The sequence below is a fragment of the Dermacentor silvarum genome, chromosome 8 (assembly GCF_013339745.2).
Source record: "Dermacentor silvarum isolate Dsil-2018 chromosome 8, BIME_Dsil_1.4, whole genome shotgun sequence".
Lineage (NCBI taxonomy): Eukaryota > Metazoa > Arthropoda > Arachnida > Ixodida > Ixodidae > Dermacentor > Dermacentor silvarum.
This window is the reverse complement of record NC_051161.1, coordinates 47,918,435-47,935,987: the sequence shown is the minus strand read 5'-3', so window position 1 is coordinate 47,935,987 and position 17,553 is coordinate 47,918,435. Positions and strand designations below refer to the sequence as shown.

The 17,553-nt window shown below is 44.8% G+C and overlaps 1 non-coding gene across 1 annotated transcript; it reads left to right on the top strand.

The window, feature by feature from the left end:
* The first annotated feature begins 14,919 nt into the window (after nt 1-14,919).
* On the top strand, nt 14,920-14,993 carry Trnan-guu (transfer RNA asparagine (anticodon GUU)). The gene has a single exon. It is a non-coding gene; the product is annotated as a tRNA-Asn (tRNA).
* Nucleotides 14,994-17,553: the final 2,560 nt, after the last annotated feature.

The window sequence follows — 17,553 nt, the reverse complement described above, 5'->3', positions numbered from 1 at the left end:
GATACCGTACGTGAATACGCTGAAACACCAGGGGCTAGGATGCTCCCCTCAGGAATCAGAATATATTGTCATTAGTGAAGATGTAAGCAATCGAGCCGAATAATATAAGAACTTAATAAAACTTCGAATGAAAGACGCAGCTTTACCCCGCAAGTATACCATAAGAATCCTCGGTTTCTTTCCGTAGGACCATGGTAAAGCAACGACATGGGTGCAGAAGCTGACCGTACAATTCGAACAGGTCTTTGCAGTGATGCGTAGAGTAACTAGACAAAAGAGAGAAATGAAATAACACGAGGTACGTAAGGTTATAGAATCTCTGATCTTTTCCAGGATAATGTACTATCTACCATACGCCAAGATAACCAACATACAACGCAAACAGATAGAAAACATAGTTAGAAAGTGCGATAGACTTGCCCTGGGAATTCCTAAGTACGCATCCAACCATAAAATTGAAGTAACCGGGCTTTTTAACTCCCTAGAAGACAAAATACACATCCACAATCAGGCGCAAACACAAAGACTTCAATCATCTCATCAGGGTCGACGAATGCCGAACAGACTGGGATACGAAATCCCTAACTTACCCCCAATTCCGCCGAAGTTACCACCATGGGATGGTTTGCCAAGAATAAAAGCAGACCACATTACAAAAAGAAAAAAAGCACCCGGAAAAGAATTGAAAGCGGCGGTCAAAAAGAATAAATATAATGGAGCCGACAGACGATAAAAACACATACTATACAGATGCCAGTCATAACACCGAAATCAGCAAAGCAGTGGTCGTGGGTCATGGTTCGACGCTTGTAAAAAGTTACTTTAGAGTCCCGACGCCTCAAGACGCAGAGTGGCTGGTGATAATGCTTGCCATAACGGATATGACACATACATCTGACACGATAAAAATCCGAACAGACAGTCAAGGCGCTTGCAGAAATATTCAAAATGATGACCTGCCTTTACACATAAGCGCAAAGCTCCACATGTATACATGCAGGCTCACCCCCTTCTACACGTACGTATACAATGGGTTCCAGGCCACCAAGGATTGCGAGGAAATTTAAGAGCACACCAGCTCTCCCGCGCCGAAAATCCGGGAACTCCTATCGTTTGGCCCGTCGAAGACACTTACAACCCCATAAAAGAGCGGGAGATGCAGCGAAACGAACGGCTACATATTTTGAAGTCACGCAGGGAAGCATCAACACTTCTCAACACACCATATCTTACACGCATTCGAGAGAGGATGCCTCAGTCACGCGAAAAGCACAAACACACACATTACTCACACCCCACTACATATACGCATTACATTAACAGGGACACAGGCTACCCCGTATTGCAAACAGTGCGGGGCCTATCCATCAAATAAACGCACCTTGTGGGATTGCCCTGCCAACTACATCTCTAGAAAGACAATAATTCATAAGCTACCACACAACTAGCGTTCCGATGCTGAGAGGAATGGACCACTCCCCCACGAATGTTTCAAAAACTATGGTGGCCGCTGCTGGTGCAGCACGTCAAGAACGTGCTGGGCCTGGAGGCATGGGGCCTACCAGGAGGCTCGGACTGGGGCCTTTTCTTTGTTCCTTTGGGACTTATAAATGTTATTTCCCTCTCTTCCGCACCCAGCATGTTCAATTCTCAAAAATCACCAACTAGCCCAACGCCAAGTCATATAGGGTTATCTGCAGATATCGCTGGTCAGTGTCGTTAATCATTAGTTATAACTTGTAAGTCCTCTCCAGCAGTGCGCCGTCTACAAACCCTAGGTTGTTGAGATGTTCCCTGAAGCTCCCTACACCAAATCGTTCCCAGTCCACCAGCCTTAAAGGACACTAAAGTGGCCTTTGAAAACTCGTTTGTCTGCTGTCGTTAATTTAGCGAACGTCGGTACGTCAATATGACGTCACATATTTCAAAGCAACATTTCTAACTTTTGACGGCGTTGGCTCAGTAAAAAAGGCCTGAAACCTGCTATATTCAGTCTTCGGCTCTTTTAGAACACAATTCAGTCGATCTTATTACCGCTGAATAATTACCTGGGCTCCAGAAGACGCCGTCGGAATTCATGACATCCCGGCGGGCTGGTGCGTGACGTTATGTATCATGCGTCACCAACCATCTTTTGCTTCTATATACCCCATTTCTGGTCTACCAAGTGTTTTCTCGCGGTAAGAGTGGTGTTCTTAGTATTGTGGAAGGGTGATTTACTAATGCAGAAGAAATATTTTTTTCTCTTTATTTTCCCTTGAACACATCCTCCAAGCATACGACCAACATTACTGGAGAGATTGCGTCCCCTTGCCTGACACCATTCTTAATGGGTATTTTTCTACTTTTCCTGTGAAAAAGTGATAAAAGTTGTGGATATTTCTAAGATATTCTTCTCCTTGCGCGCCCAATGTCTCCATGACTGCTGTTTTTTCGACTGAATCGAACCCCTTTTCCGAATCTACCAAATATAGGAATCGGCTTTATTCCGCACGATATCCAAATACTCGACTGGTGTCAAGATGCGATCTATTGTTTAATATCCACCTCTACAGCAAGCCTGTTCTCTTGGCACATCAAAGTGAAGCGTTGCTATCATCCTATTCGAAGTTACCTTAAAGAATACTCTGTGCAATACTGAAAGGAAGCAAATAGGCATGTGATTTTTCAATTCAAAAACATCTCCCTTATAATGGATAAATAATGACATTGTTGTCATATATTTGGTACACTTGAAGGCACAGGCCATTGCAAATAAGTGCTCGCAGGTTTTCTGATACAATATTTCCACTATATTTTATCTGATTGACTGTTATGTTGTTATGTCACCTGCTCCCGTCACCTTCACCCTGGGCGTACATCGGAAAGCCCTTCTTATCTCCCATCCCCTTTGAAACGATCGAGGCGGTGAAAAATAGTCACCTGGCCTGTTTGAATTACTCAGGTATGCTATACCTGCTACTCATTCTAGCATTTCTGTATACATATCTTTAATATATCTTGTCTTCCTCAAAACTTCTCTATCTACCTTGTACCGCTACCTATGCCTGTAACGGATCCGGTCGTATCAATCTCATCCCTGTAAGGAAACCGCAAGGTTTCGTAACGAAACGTTACGTAAAGAAGCTTACATTTCGTAAAACCTTACGTAAAGCCTTACGTAAAACTTTACGTAAAAAAAAAAAAAAAAAAAAAAACTTCCCTAACAAAAACCTTACATAGAAAACCTTACATATCCTAGGGAAACCCGAGCACCGTTACATCATTGTGACGTCACAAATTTCAAATTACTTTTTTTTTTATGGAGACAGTTGTTTTAGCGTAAAATTTTTCGAAACTTTCGAAGTGTCTGAATCTATGGGCAACCAGGGCTGAAACTTCGCATGACAGCAACAACACCTAACACACAGCCTAGCGTGCGATGGAAACCGTTTTCAGCGGCACATGCTGCGATTACGTGTCATCAATTGCACCGATCATCTTGAGGTATAGTACATCTGTTAAGATTTTGGCCTGAGTGGGAACCGGCATGCTAGAACTTATGAGCGCATGCGCTTCTCCAGCGCGGCACGGTATGGCCGTATGGCCAGGGCTAAGGCCAGAGCCCTATTGGATGGTGGCAGCATATTTCAGCTGCACACCCTAACTGCCGTTGCGCCTTCTGGCCAGCGCTGGTTCCCCATTAGAATGCAATATAGTTATTCTCTACTGATTAACAAAAAAATACAACTAGGCCCCATCAGACACGTTTAAAATCCATGACCTCGCGGCGAGCAGTTGCGGGATTTCCAATGCGGCATCGACACCTGTTGCTTATTGGCTTTCTTAATTTTCTAGCTTGCCAATAGTCCTCTCACTACAAGAGTATAGCTTTTCATTTTGTTTCATTTCATTTTTCTTTAACTGCAGATGGGTAATGTACTAGCACAGCTCAAATTATTTTTCTCTTTAATCTCTCCTTAAGTGTCCTTAAAGAGCCAACACTAGCTGCAAGACTCGAAACCCGAGCCGATGTAAATTTAACAAGAAAAACATTAGGTGCCGAGTACATTGTGGTCGATAAACTTCGCGTGCCCTTTTCCAAACCTCGCCAGTTACAGTGCTCATCCAGGGGCTGTCATCTACACATCGAAAACAGAGAAAGAAATGAATTTATATTCCATTACCGGAAAAAAAAGAAGTGCTAGAATTAAACGATTCGACCGGCGCACACTGTGATCTATGCTTTTGCGGGAGTCATATTGCGCCAGCCCCTACAGCTACAGATTTGAACGGTCGATGCAGTTGGCGCCCACAGAATGCCCGCGTGCCAGGTACACGTGATTTCTATTCAGTCCGTTGAGGCTCTATTATTTTCCGAGGTTCACGCTTTTCATCATAATCGATTTTCCTCAGCGATGTTAGGGGTAATTGTAGTTTTGCGGTGCGTGCAAACGACGCCGAGCCAGACAAGCCAAAAAGAAAAGTCACTTAAAAGCGACCCGAAGTTTGTCAAAATTTCATCGTTCGAATCGTGCTCAACTCACGCAATAACGCAATTCCACGCGTAAAAAACTGAATTTCATAGGCTATTGCCTAACATATGAACGACTACTGCTAGGCATTTTTTAGAACTCCCTGACGGATCGTCGCCACGTGGTGCCCCATTTTAAGTACAGTTCACTGCGCATGGAGTTTGTGCGTGCGTTTTACTTTTTCTATTCAAGTTCCTCTAACGTGACTACTGCCCGGCGTCGCTGGTGATGACAGGCCCGATGAATAAGCCTCCACGACGTCACTCTGCAAACGATGGCTGTCATTACTAAATTCTCTTTCTGAGAAGATCAGAACACGTAGACGGTTAATTAAGGTTCGCTTGAGAGACGGGTATACGTCAAATTACGACACCGCCAGTCGTAAGCAGGTGTCGCGAACTTCACAACTGTAATTATTCGAATTCTTTTTATAATTTCTTCGGAGTCGGCCACGTATACGCGGCAAGTATAGCTCTCTGAAAAGACAACAGTAAAACGACGAGAAAGCGTCGTGTATTCCATCGTACGGTTGCATCTGCTATAGAATATTTCGGCATGCACTCAGCTTTGGCAACGAAGTTGAAGACAATAAATATGCCATAATTGCAGGCTTTCGGTCGCGCGGCATTGTCCCATGCACTGCGAACGCAAATGTAATACGCCCTTGTATAAAAATGAAATCGGCAGAACCCATCTCATGACGACTGTCGACGGTAATGCGTTAGCATTGACTCAATATAGCCACACAACGTATTGCCACCGTCCAAACGAGCTATCTATGAGACGTGTACTCCAGCGGAGCTTCTCTTTCTCACTTCTCCAAGAACACTCAACGCCATCTACGCGCCGCCGCCCGAAGCCTGGGCGTGGCCTCCGAAATGCACGGCGCACGGGGACTTGCGAACGTCGAGAATTGTTCCCTCGCTTTACACACTCTCAGTAGCACATAGCCTGAGCTGGCGAGACGTTCATTGAAGAGCGACACATATCTGCCTATAGTGCATTCATGGGCGCAGCTCGCTCAAGCGTTGGCGTGAGAGGCGTTCATCGAAAAGCGGCACACACCCGGGGCATTTGTGGCGCAGCCTGCGTCGGGTTGCTGTGCTTGAGGAACCCTTATGACGTGGGTTCGATTACGCTCAGCCTGAAAGAAATTTAAGGGATCCTTTTCGTCATTCTGGAGCGGCACATTTCCGGTGGCACATACCTATAGTTACCCGAGTTGGCGTCAAATATGTTCATTAAAGAGCGGTGCGCACTTACTGGCGCATACCCAGGGACTCAAGCTGGCATCAAGGAGATTCATTGAAGACCAACACAGTTCTCCAAGCAGGCGTCAGTTGATTCGAACAGCGGTGCCTATACCAAGCCTCGGACCATCAGTGACCCATGCCGGCGTGACAGTGCTTTGTTGAAGAGAGGCGCCAATGTAAACGTTTCCACACACTCAGTGACCCAAGTTGGTCTGATGGTTTCATGGTTTTGTACCCTGTTACCTCTGCACAGCAGCCCGATGTGCTAACCATCCGACCACGTGCGAACCATGTAGGTATCCAGGTAGGCGGGAAAACAGTTAAATACAAACATAGATAGATAACATACAAACATAGATAGATAAAAAGAGACAGGTAGCCCCGAAAAGTGCGTTAAGTACCCAAAGAATGCTAACGTGCTAACGCATAAAAATAAGAAGTCAGAGAGAGAGAGAGAGAGTAAAAGAAAATCCTCAACAGACCCAAGTCAATGATTTCGCTGAGCAGCTACACTCATATGTACCCCTTCCCATGACCTAGCACCCCAGTCACACAACCAAATGTTTACGCTAGCAATGCTCAAGAATATCTTGCACTTGAACGCTGTCGCTGTGCACTACTCCGTAACTGTTGTCACTTAGCGCACCTGCAGACAGCAACATTTATTCTAAGTGGAGGGACAGTAGTTCGAATGTGCACTCTCAAATCTGTCCACATATTCATATGTTCCGGAATGTTTTGTTGTAGGAACAAGATAAGCACAGGTTGTGCAAGCTAGAACAATTTACTCAGGCTACCACACCCAACTCAGTTTCTTAGCGTTCATCTGAAGGTCATGCTCGTGGAAATTCCTTCGGCGGATACATTTCGGGCGAACGTTACTCACCAGATAGCGAATGGTCCTTCAGTCTTGGCATCAGACGAAAAGTAAATGCAGTCATTGCGTTGACGAAGGGAAGCCATGGCTGCATGAGCATCATGGAGTTGTGGAGGGAAGGATGAAGTAAAACAGCGTTGGCTTAGCGCTGTGTATATCAGCGTTACGGTTACTCCATCAGATAGCAAAGAGTGTGTGCTGGTCCCAAGTGGTAGTTGCCCTGTAGAAAGGCCGACTCAATGTGCAAACGCTCACTGTTACAGACGCAGACTGCGTAATACATGTTGCAAGATTTCAGACGTCTCTTGCATCGGCAATGACGCAGCATTTGTTAGTGTAAGTGCCAGAGCTGGGCAGGGATCGCGGTCTGTCTCCACGGCGACCTCTCTCGACCAGAAGAATGGAAACAATACGCGAAGGAACGCTGACTCACGGTGCGCTGGCATCACCTGTGACGGACGCAGACTCTGTTTCAGACCTCTGTGGCATCGTCAATGACGCAGCATTTGCAAGGTTGTGTCCCTGCGATGATTGCAACCCGGCGCCATGGCAACGTTCCCTGGCTATCAGGAGAGGGGTGCAAATTAACCTACACAGACGAAAGAGACTCCTCCTGTCTCCTTCGTTTGTGGATGTGTTAATTGGTTAATTGGCTCCCCTGTTCTAATAACTATGCATCCTAAACTATATCCCAACAAGAAGTACTCTTACATTCCCTGGCTATGCGAACCGAAACGTTGCAGCGAAGGAGCGCAATCTTATGACGTATGGGGGCGTACGCGAACGCATGACAGTTTGTGGAGAAGTGGAGAAACACCGTTGTCTATCACTACTTCATGTCTTCGCCATTACACCGTTCTTCTTCAAATTAGGAGCTAGCCAGCCCACGTACTACCTATAGGCTCTTCTGCATTGCCACTAATGCGCCCAACTCCGCACACCTGCACGCATTCCAGTACATATAACCGACACCAATTCTGCTTCGAAAGACAGAAAACCACGCCTGTTCCGAAAGGCATCGTCTGCTGTTCTGCACTGAACAACGGCCACATTTAACGTTTACACCACGAGGGTGACGGTAAATGTAACATCAGCAAGAAACTGATCTCTACGACAGGAATATCTTTTTTGCTAAAAAACTGTTGCAAACGCTGTAACAAGTGATAGAAAGATATGATGACGGGTTTGAAATTTACGGGCAAGTCAGAGGACCGAGTAACGTCAGCAAGTTACCGAGTTCAAATGTTTGTGTCGCAGATGAAGAGCATCATAAGAATCAGTGTATGAATGAGATTCTCAATTTAAAGTGGGTAAGGGCGTAGCGCGAAAGCAGCTTCTTTTCCAAAGGGTCAGAAGGACATGTTTAAGTTGCACGCTTACATTGTGTAGATTCCGGAATGTATATACTGTGTATTCGACTACACGGAATTTCCCATTCGCGCGCGCAGTTCAGCGAACAGAGGCTACTAAATAGTTCAGCTAACACAGGTAATTCCTAACTGATCGACGTGGTGCGTCGTCAAGTTTTCTAATTACATTTGGAGCAACGCGAGTGGGATAGACAATGAAGCGCGCTTGCTGCTTTAACGTGCTCTAAACGAACCAAAGTGGGCAAATGCTGGTTCGAGTTGTCAGTGTCGACTCAACCGTGCACGATAAAAGAGATCGATCGCACGTTTTCACCAGCATGGCCGGTCGATTTGCGTGGGTTAAGGCTGGAGATAAGTTCGAAATATAACTAATGAATGAGGGCGATCTATAACGAGTTTGCGACGCTCATTTAAATATTTATATTTGCGCTGCGTCGTTCGTAAACTTAGTGCATTAGTAATATTTCATGCCCGGAAGAAAATCCTTTGCAAGCGGGCCCTCGCTTTAAATAAGGGTGAAACCCACGAACGCTGTCATTAGGCAAACTCTGAACCCACTCGAATGATGCTTATTGCATATTAGTGGACATATGAAATTGTAGTGATTAATATTCTTAAAAGATTATATTAAGACATCGGTATTAATCAATATATGAAAACTTCAACGAGAACTCAGAGGTGTTCGAGTGGTGAAATTTAATCACTTTTAAGAGAAAGGAGAAATATTCAATGGTTGCCATGAATCAGTTGGAGCGATGTTACGGTATCTTGACAGTTGCACGTTTGATACGTGCATGTGCGCGCGAGTGTGGCAAGAACGGTTTCGCAAGTAGAGACGCGTTAACAACAGTAAGAATCACCTTGCTTTTATATATATATATATATATATATATATATATATATATACAGGGTGTTTCAGCGAACACTTTCAAAATTTATTTAAGGTTGCCTATGGCAGATAGCCCAATTCTAGTTGATGAACTGGTCTACTCGAAGAGGCGGACATCACTTGCACAAAAAATTGAAATGCATAATCGACTAATTAACAAAAATTCACTAATTATGTTTTTAAATAATTACCTGATGGCCCATATTGCAATTTACAAATTGTAGCCATGGAGTTCGCGAGGCTGATACACTTTGAATTAATTCTCAGGATGACACCAGTTTCGAGATATTAATTCCCGAACTTTGCGGAGAAATGCATTGGCGTTCCAGTTAATTTTGAGCTTCAATGCATGAAGTGACGTTTTCTTAAGAACATAACTGGAACGCAAATGCATTTCTCCGCAAAGTTCTGGAATTAATATCTCGAAACTGGTGTCATCCCGAGAATTCGTTCCAAGTGGATCCGCCTTGCAAACTCCACGGCTACAATTTGTAAATTGCAATATGGGCCACCAGGCAATTAGTTAAAAACTTAATTAGTGAATTTTTGTTAATTATTTGATTGTGCATTGCAATTTTTTGTGCAAGTAATGTCCACCTCGTCGTGTAGACCAGCTCAACAACTAGAACTGTGCTATCTGCCACAGGCAACCGTTAAGAATTTTTGAAAGTGTTCGCTGAAACACCCTGTATGTATATATATATATATATATATATATATATATATATATATATATATATATATATCATCAGACGTGCGCAAGCAGCAGAAATCAATGGAAGAAGAAGGATATTTACGACCGTTGGATTAGTCCGTCCGGCAAAAAAACATGGGACTTTGCACTTTTATCACGCTCGCATCTAATTTATTATAACAATAATCTCAAATGTGCGATCTTCAAGCCCCCTTCGTTAATGTTGCAATTTTTGTGCTTCGTGTACTCTGCTTCCATGCGATTAGACTTTGATATGTCAATATTTCACAACGCAATTACCTGCACATCTCGTTCTCGGATTGCGTCACGCAACTTTCCGATACCGACCTCGCACGGCTGAAGCGAATTTCCAAAAATAAAATGAAAGAAAACGTTCGCGATATTGCTTGCGTTATACACGGTGTACCGCGCTTTTAACGAGCAAATCTGAGTCCACAATCGCAATGCTTCTCTTACGTAACAGCGTTTTCACATCGGGCGGAGTTTGGGATGCCCGTCATGGTTGGTAAAAATGGCCGTAACAACGAATCGATCCCCACGTCGATGAGGAATCGCGGCCGGTGCTTTCGCAAGAGAACTTATGTGCACACAAGATCAGACCTATATGCCTTCTCCGTGAGCCTACACGTCAGCGAAAGAGTCGTTAAAATACCCCCCCCCCCCCCCCCCTATGCATATGATTCGGCCTCGCTGATATGTTCGTCACACACGTGAATTTTGGAAATTACCACTTCGGCCATTTGTCGAACTTCACTTCAATGCACCACAGTAACTTAATGGGCAGCATTTCCAAATAAACACATATATTTCAAACGATCTCGCCGAATATGAACAACTTTGAGTTGGCACCGTAGAGAAGATACCCCCGCCAAGACACATACGCATTTACGGCGCTTAGTCGTAGCTTCCCTACTGCATTATAGCCCCGTTTTGGTCGAAATTAAAACACTCACAAACACTCTTCGCATTTGAAAAAAGAATTGTTCTTCCACTGCGAAGCCTTTTCTTTTCTTGATAAACTCGCACGGCATTTATTTGTAGCTTCGTTTTACAGTCGAATAGATGACATTTTAACGCTTTCAGTGCTGACAACCTGTGTCACCAGCCTTTCGACGACAAAAGTTACAAAGTGAAAATGGAACAACGTGTTATACAGGAAACAATACAGCATAAGGCTCCTTAGCCCCGACACACTTGACAACATGCCTACAGATTTCACCTTTGCTGACAGAGCACAGTTATTGGAGCTGGTCTTGTTGTTTTACTACATGGCGACAACGAAAACTGCCAGCCTCCCCCTTTCCCTTTCCCCCTTCAACTTCTTCAGTAGGAGTACGCTACGCATAGGGTGGTATGCGGTTAGATAAAAAAACAGACTATCGGATAGGCTGTATCAGAGACGCAGCCGCATTGAGATACTCAATACGTCTTGTGTGTGCTGCGGAAGTTGTATGGGTACTAAGGTACAGAAATGACGCAACCAAATACAGAAGTGACATTTTAAGGCGAAAGCCTTAGGTGTCTATGTCGGCGGTGCCCTTGGCGAAACTGTGCCGTGACGAAAGATGGCCGACGCCGCAAAGAGTAAAAACACGTCAACAAAACTTCAGATTGACACCACATTTCTCAGGGAGGTTCCTGTAAACAAGCTCCTGGAGGTTCCCGTAGGGGCTTTGAAAGAAAAATTTGGTATATTTCGGTCTGGGTGGGAATCGAGCCCGCGGGCCTTCGGGGTGTGAGGCGAGCAGGCTTCCCTAAAGCCACAGCTGCTCCACGGTTCTGGTTTACTAAAGGCGTGCCTATAGTGCGTGCGTGATTGTACACGTCACAGAGACGCGATCGTGCCACTTCTCACGCGTTCGTCGTCGTCGTCGTCGTCCACAGCTGTCTCCGATGCCGCTCATCATGCCAACGTTCTCATACTGCCCTTCCCTCTGCGAAGGCGCTGACGGCACTGGCCGACTACCAGTAGGTGCGGCGATTTCGGCGAGTTCTGTCGATTGCGGAGGACCGATGGACGAACCTTCGACGGAGATGGTACAAAAAAAAATAGTGCAAGTGTTACACGTTTGTAAAACGTGATGGCGAAAGCCTGATTGCACACTTGGCACTCAGATACCACAATTCTTTATAAACGTATCTTAATCGTGAGAAAAAGTGTACTGAGAGTGCAGTCAGCCTTTCGCCTTAAAGTTTCACAGACGTGTAACACTTGCTTAATTATTAATGCATTACAAAGCTTGCATGCCAAACTTCTGATACAGCTAGTGGGGGACTTATGGTCTAATCTTGCAATCGTGCTCGTTCCCTTTCACCGTCAAATTTCTGCAACAAATTTCACACTTGTAAACCTCATAACTCCTGATGGGCACAGGTCTCAATTTGATGAATCGTGCTACATATTATGACAGAGCGAGTGGTCTAAAACGCGTCCACTCCCACGCAGATCGTCAAACGTACTATCGAGCCATCCCTCTAATTTTAGCTTCGATTACGTCATGCGTTACCCAACAACAGCGCCCCCTGTACACCCGGCACATACATGATCGAGTAAGGGCTTCTATCCTCTACATAGCGATACCAAAATAAGCCGCCGTAGGTGTGCGGTTGCAAAGGTATAAGTGGTATTAGTGCTACATGTTTTCGTTACATTTAGTTACATGCGGTTTTAGCTAGCGACTCCTTATGCTGACTGAACTCAAATACGTTTCACGTCAAAAAAAAAAAAAAAAGTAGAGCTAAGAAAGAAGGGCCAGGACCACGCCGAAAGGAAAGGGGTAGCTGGTGCGACAACAACGGCAGTGAAATTGAAGCGTGACGGTTACCATCGTTTCAAGACGTTGGCGGCGATGGGATGGAGGAGGAGACAGACAAGACGCGAGGTGATACGCGCAGGAAATGAGAACAGTGCAGAGACTACATACTGAAATGTCATGCACGAAAACCACGCATAGCTTCCTTTAGCCCTGCCACCTTTTGTGCAAGCTCCTTACCGTTCTGCGTACTGCCAAATGGAATTTCCTGCTTGTAACACGGCCGGCTGCGTGTTTGCCTGTGCCGACTCCAAGTGATCTATCACTGAATCGTGTGTCGGGGGAAATAAGAATAAGCACACGTGAGCAAAGAGCACACTTACATGGCGCCAGTTGGCTTCTTGTGACACGTTCGTTCGGCAGCCCGTCGAAGCCGTCATCTTCATGCATATTCCGCAGCGACCGCGACCTGTCAAGGAGGAGATGGAGGAAGCAACGCGAGAAAGAGTCACGCCCTTGGAATCTGCGCGGGCTTTTCCCTGCCAAAGCCACGGCCGTGTGGTGAAGCTCTCGTCTCTTTATTTGGAAGAGCCTTGGTCACCGTCATCATACGGCTTTTTCTTAGACGCGAATGGCATCAGTCATCGTTCCGCGGCTTACGCACGTGCGACCTCACATCCGTTCGCATTGTGCACTTGCTTTATTTTCTACATTCTTCGTTGACGTGATCACGTCAAGAACGAGACCACACCCGTGCTATTTTTTTCGATCAGTTAAAGGAGTAGGAACGAAACATAAATTGGAAGTCGTAGAAACGTTACCACATGCTTCTCGCAAACAAAAAAGCCTCGACACCTAGCAAGTGTGGAGGTTGGAAAACACTAACGAGATATTTTAATTTGACGTTACGGGTGATCGCGAAGCGCGAGAGCTGACGTAATTGAAACTATTGTGACGTCCCGACCCGTCGCAAAGTTTGCTGACACCGTTAGCAACAAGGATAGCTACGGTGAGGCAGCTCGCAGAAAATAAGTAAAAATTTACACTCAGTGGTGTGTTCTGTCTATTTAACTGTTGCTTCTAAGGTGTTTATGCTTTCTCTTCTCCAGCCTAAACTGACGTGGATTAAAACACGGGACTCTTTTGAAAAGCGCTCTCACTTGTGCGCGCTTTCCCTCCGTATCATTCCCTTCATTGCCACAGAAAGTTGTCCACGAGTTTAGCTACAATTCGTCGAATGAAATATGGGCCGTAAAGAAAGTATTTACAATAGTTAGCGCAATTATGTTCATTATTCAATTAAGCAGTTTAATTTCCCCTAGAAGTAATCTTCTTTTTTTAATTTCGTGCAGCCAAGAAAAAAAAAACACCCTGTATAACAAAATATTAACGCACTTGAAATGGTTCAGAGGAAAACAGGCTTATTTTTTTCTAACTGCCGTAACACCGACTGGCCCACAACACTCATGCAAGCGCATTGGCGCCCAGACACTGCAACTTCAACGCAAAGTTCTGACGCTCATGTTTCTTTTTCTCTTCTCATTCCAAATTTTCTTTTTCTTTTCTGCACTTTTGGTGAATGAAACAATCTACCATTGACATTGCTGAGCAGTAACGATACATTAGAACTTTCTTGAAATTTCATTGCACATTTTTGAATGTATATCTCGGAACTGGTGTAATGCTCAGAATGGATTCCAAGTGAATATTATTTGCACATTCACCGGTTACAACCGTGTCCGTAAATTAGGACATCGTTGGCTCCATTGGCAATGTTCGCTATACAAGAACACCAATAAAGGCGTAGGCCAAACCGAACGCCCCAGTGTTATCTTGAATATGAACGGTTTAAATTAACCACGTCAATCGTGCAAGGTCTTTACATCTAATAATGGCGGTGACGACAGGGAATGAAAGAGGAGGCCAGAACTGTGCATGTAGGTGCGGTGTTCGCAGGGTCCGTTGAGGTCTCCAAATACACGCCTACTCCTTTGGGAAAGCGCATTTTAGGGAACACAAACTATAGTAGTCGCACCCACCCCTGCTAAGCTTTTTCAACGACCGCGCACGAAGTGCAGTGCAGAGAAATTAACGCTGCAGTCTGATAGAATCTTCGCAGATTCATTAGTGAGAAAGCGCATATTGGTGCGTTCTCACTAATAAGAGCGTTACTGGCCCTTCAAAGATTTCCAGAAGCGAGAAATATTCTCGTAAACTATTGAGTAGAGTGCTTATTTGTGGTAAACTCACTGGACGGGATTTTTTTTTTTTTTTTTTGTTACCTGGCTTTGGCCAATTCAACGCATGGGTTCATGTACAGTCGCCAGCAAAAGTTTGAGGATCAAAGGTCGCACGATTTTATTTATTTTTTTTCTTCGCAGCCGTGGCATTCCTGGTGAAATGAAGAGCGCACGCCTACGTGCACGTGTTAAACCAGTACAACGTATTAAGCCAATTCGAGGCCGCGGAGCTGTGCTTGAATACATTGAAATTTTTTGCTGATGTGGTGGTCTATATTCTACTCATTTACTTTCCCACCCAACATCCGGCCTCCGTGGCGCAATCGGCTAGCGCGTTCGGCTGTTAACCGAAAGGTTGGATGTTCGAGCCCTCCCGGGGGCGGATGTTTCTATTTTTGTCTCCGCTGGTTTTTATTATTTTTTTTTTTCTGTGGCGCCACCGTTATCGGAAAGTGCCGCCATCTAGCGTCCAACCGAGCTCCGCCGCCATGCTGGAATGTGAAAGTAGCTGCACCGGCGCGTATGAACTTCCGCAAATATAAATACATTTTTCTAACAAGCACGTAAACGAAACGAAATAAACATCAAATATAAAAGAAAATGCAATCAGGCGCAAGCAGTATTACAAGTAAAAACTTAAATATTCGCTTACTCATTAAACAAGTGCGGTGTCGCTTGCCAAAATAAATATTGTTACGTGTATGCGTGGAACTTGTGTAAAAAGCTAGATGTATAGTGCGTGCCAGCGTTAGCCAAGCTGTTAAAAATAAAATATGGAATATACGACGACGAACCAATGGTGTTCTGTCAGCAGTGACGTAACGCACCAGGAGTATTCTTTTCTTCATAATTGAACCCTCAATAATTAGATGAGATTAATTAACGAAACTTCTTAATTATTAGATGCAGTGTGCGGATTTTGACGAGAAAGTAATAATTGTGTTCAAACACCCGATTCAGTTGTTTTCAGTGTGCTATGTCTCGGGCAATTCTTTTTCCGCGTTATAAAGAAAGCCCGCGATTACACGCAATATTGACGCTTGACTGGCCGCTCGAGGCACTTCGCGTGTATTCGCGGGCTTCTTTCACCCCTGGAAAAACACTTTTATGTAGCACCTGTTGAGTAACAGAAAGCAATATCGGGTGTTTTAACAGCGGAGCTGTTTAAGCTGACCGTCAGTACATAATACGTGTAGAAATAGGTTACATCAGCATCTCAGCGACCTGAACCGAGCGCAGTACGTGGCGATCGTCATTGGAGCCAAATGCCCAAATATTATGCCTGTGCGTTGTCTAAAGCAAATACCGCTATCGGGCTACATTCCTGGATGATGTTTTTCAATGCAACTTTAAGAATACGCAACAGACTCGCGAATAAAAAGTATACCTGCAAGCATTTGATGCAAAGAGTTAGTCTTCTATCTAACTGTGCACTGGACGCTTAGCAGTAAAAAAAATGTGAAGCAAAAAATGGCGGCGTATCTGCGTGCTTCGCTGCAAATGTCGTCGAAAGACGATAGTCTTCTGGCGGCCGTACTACATGAGTGCTGGTCTGATCCGCGGCCACCCGTGATGCTGTTCTCGTACCATTTCCGTCCTGGCATGATAAATGCAATGGAGGTTTGTTTGAACAGATTTCATTTTACCGCATTATCACTGCTGGCATGCCATGTGTTCGTACCTCCACGATATGTCAGCAATGTTTCGGTCGCGTGTGGTATACTGTATAGCATGATAGTTTGCAAAGAAGAACCATTTGTGAGACATGAATGTATTTTATTGCGTGGAAGGGTCAATGGCTGTGCGCATGTACTACTGGTGCGCCGAAGTAGACGCCTTCCCGTCTCCGGTGACACGAGCTTGTGCAGAGGGTTCCCTCCCTTCGTGGCAGACGTCGTTCGTCGGCGCGCATAGCATTGCATTTTCAGCGCAGCTTAAGAAACTAGGGTCTTTAGAGTTACGTATCTATGTATTTTCTATTAAAGGAACACACCTCCTAATACTTACCTAGTGATGTTGCGCCTCAGATATGCGTAATATTTACTTTTTGATCGATAACGTTCACAAGTATGAACAGCCGTACCAGTTTAAGTAGTGTGGGCGGTAAGCAAGTGGTCCAACTTTGGCCGGGTGGCTGAATCGGTTGACAGACAGACAAACAGACAGACAGACAGACAGACAGACAGACCAAATTTTCAGCGTTTAAGTTCCCCAAGAAAGACTATCGTCTTTAATAATATTAATGATAATAAACAACAGTGATGAGTGCGTTTGTTGCGGGTATACATTCGCGTCTGGCTGTGGTAGCCTTTGCAGTAACGGAACGAGCCAACTTATGATGACGTCATGACGCACTACCCTACTGGGTACCGAAACCGATACTGGTCCGTAAGAGCAAGTATTATCAATAAATTAGTTACGACACCACGAATGCTTCCGAGTATATTTTTGTCGAGTTGAGAGGGTTCGGGCCTACATTTAGAGCAACAAGAAAAAAAAATGACAAGTAGGAAATGTCCGGCGAACCCTCAGTATTCCTTCAGGAATCAACGACGATTTCGGCAACAAGATCATTATTCTGTTTCCCAATAATATGACGCTGCAGTGAAAAACTACAAGACGCGATCAGCTAAGTACAAAGTAATCGATCATTGCAAATGAAATCGAGCACGCTCGTTGAAATACAGCGTGACGATATTTCGCCACCATCACTGGTGCTCGTGGAGACCATTCACATGAACCTTTTTTTCTTTTCTTTTTTTTTCCGAGCCTAGTTGTTAACAGCTCAGTGTAAGCGAGTTCCAGAAAAATCATCCGCCGTGGTGACTTAGTTGTAATGGTGCTGCACTGCTAAGCACGAGGTCGGGGCATCAAATCCCGGCCGCGGCGGCCGCGCTTTGATGGGGGCAAAATACGAAAACGCCCGTGTTCCGTGCATTGGG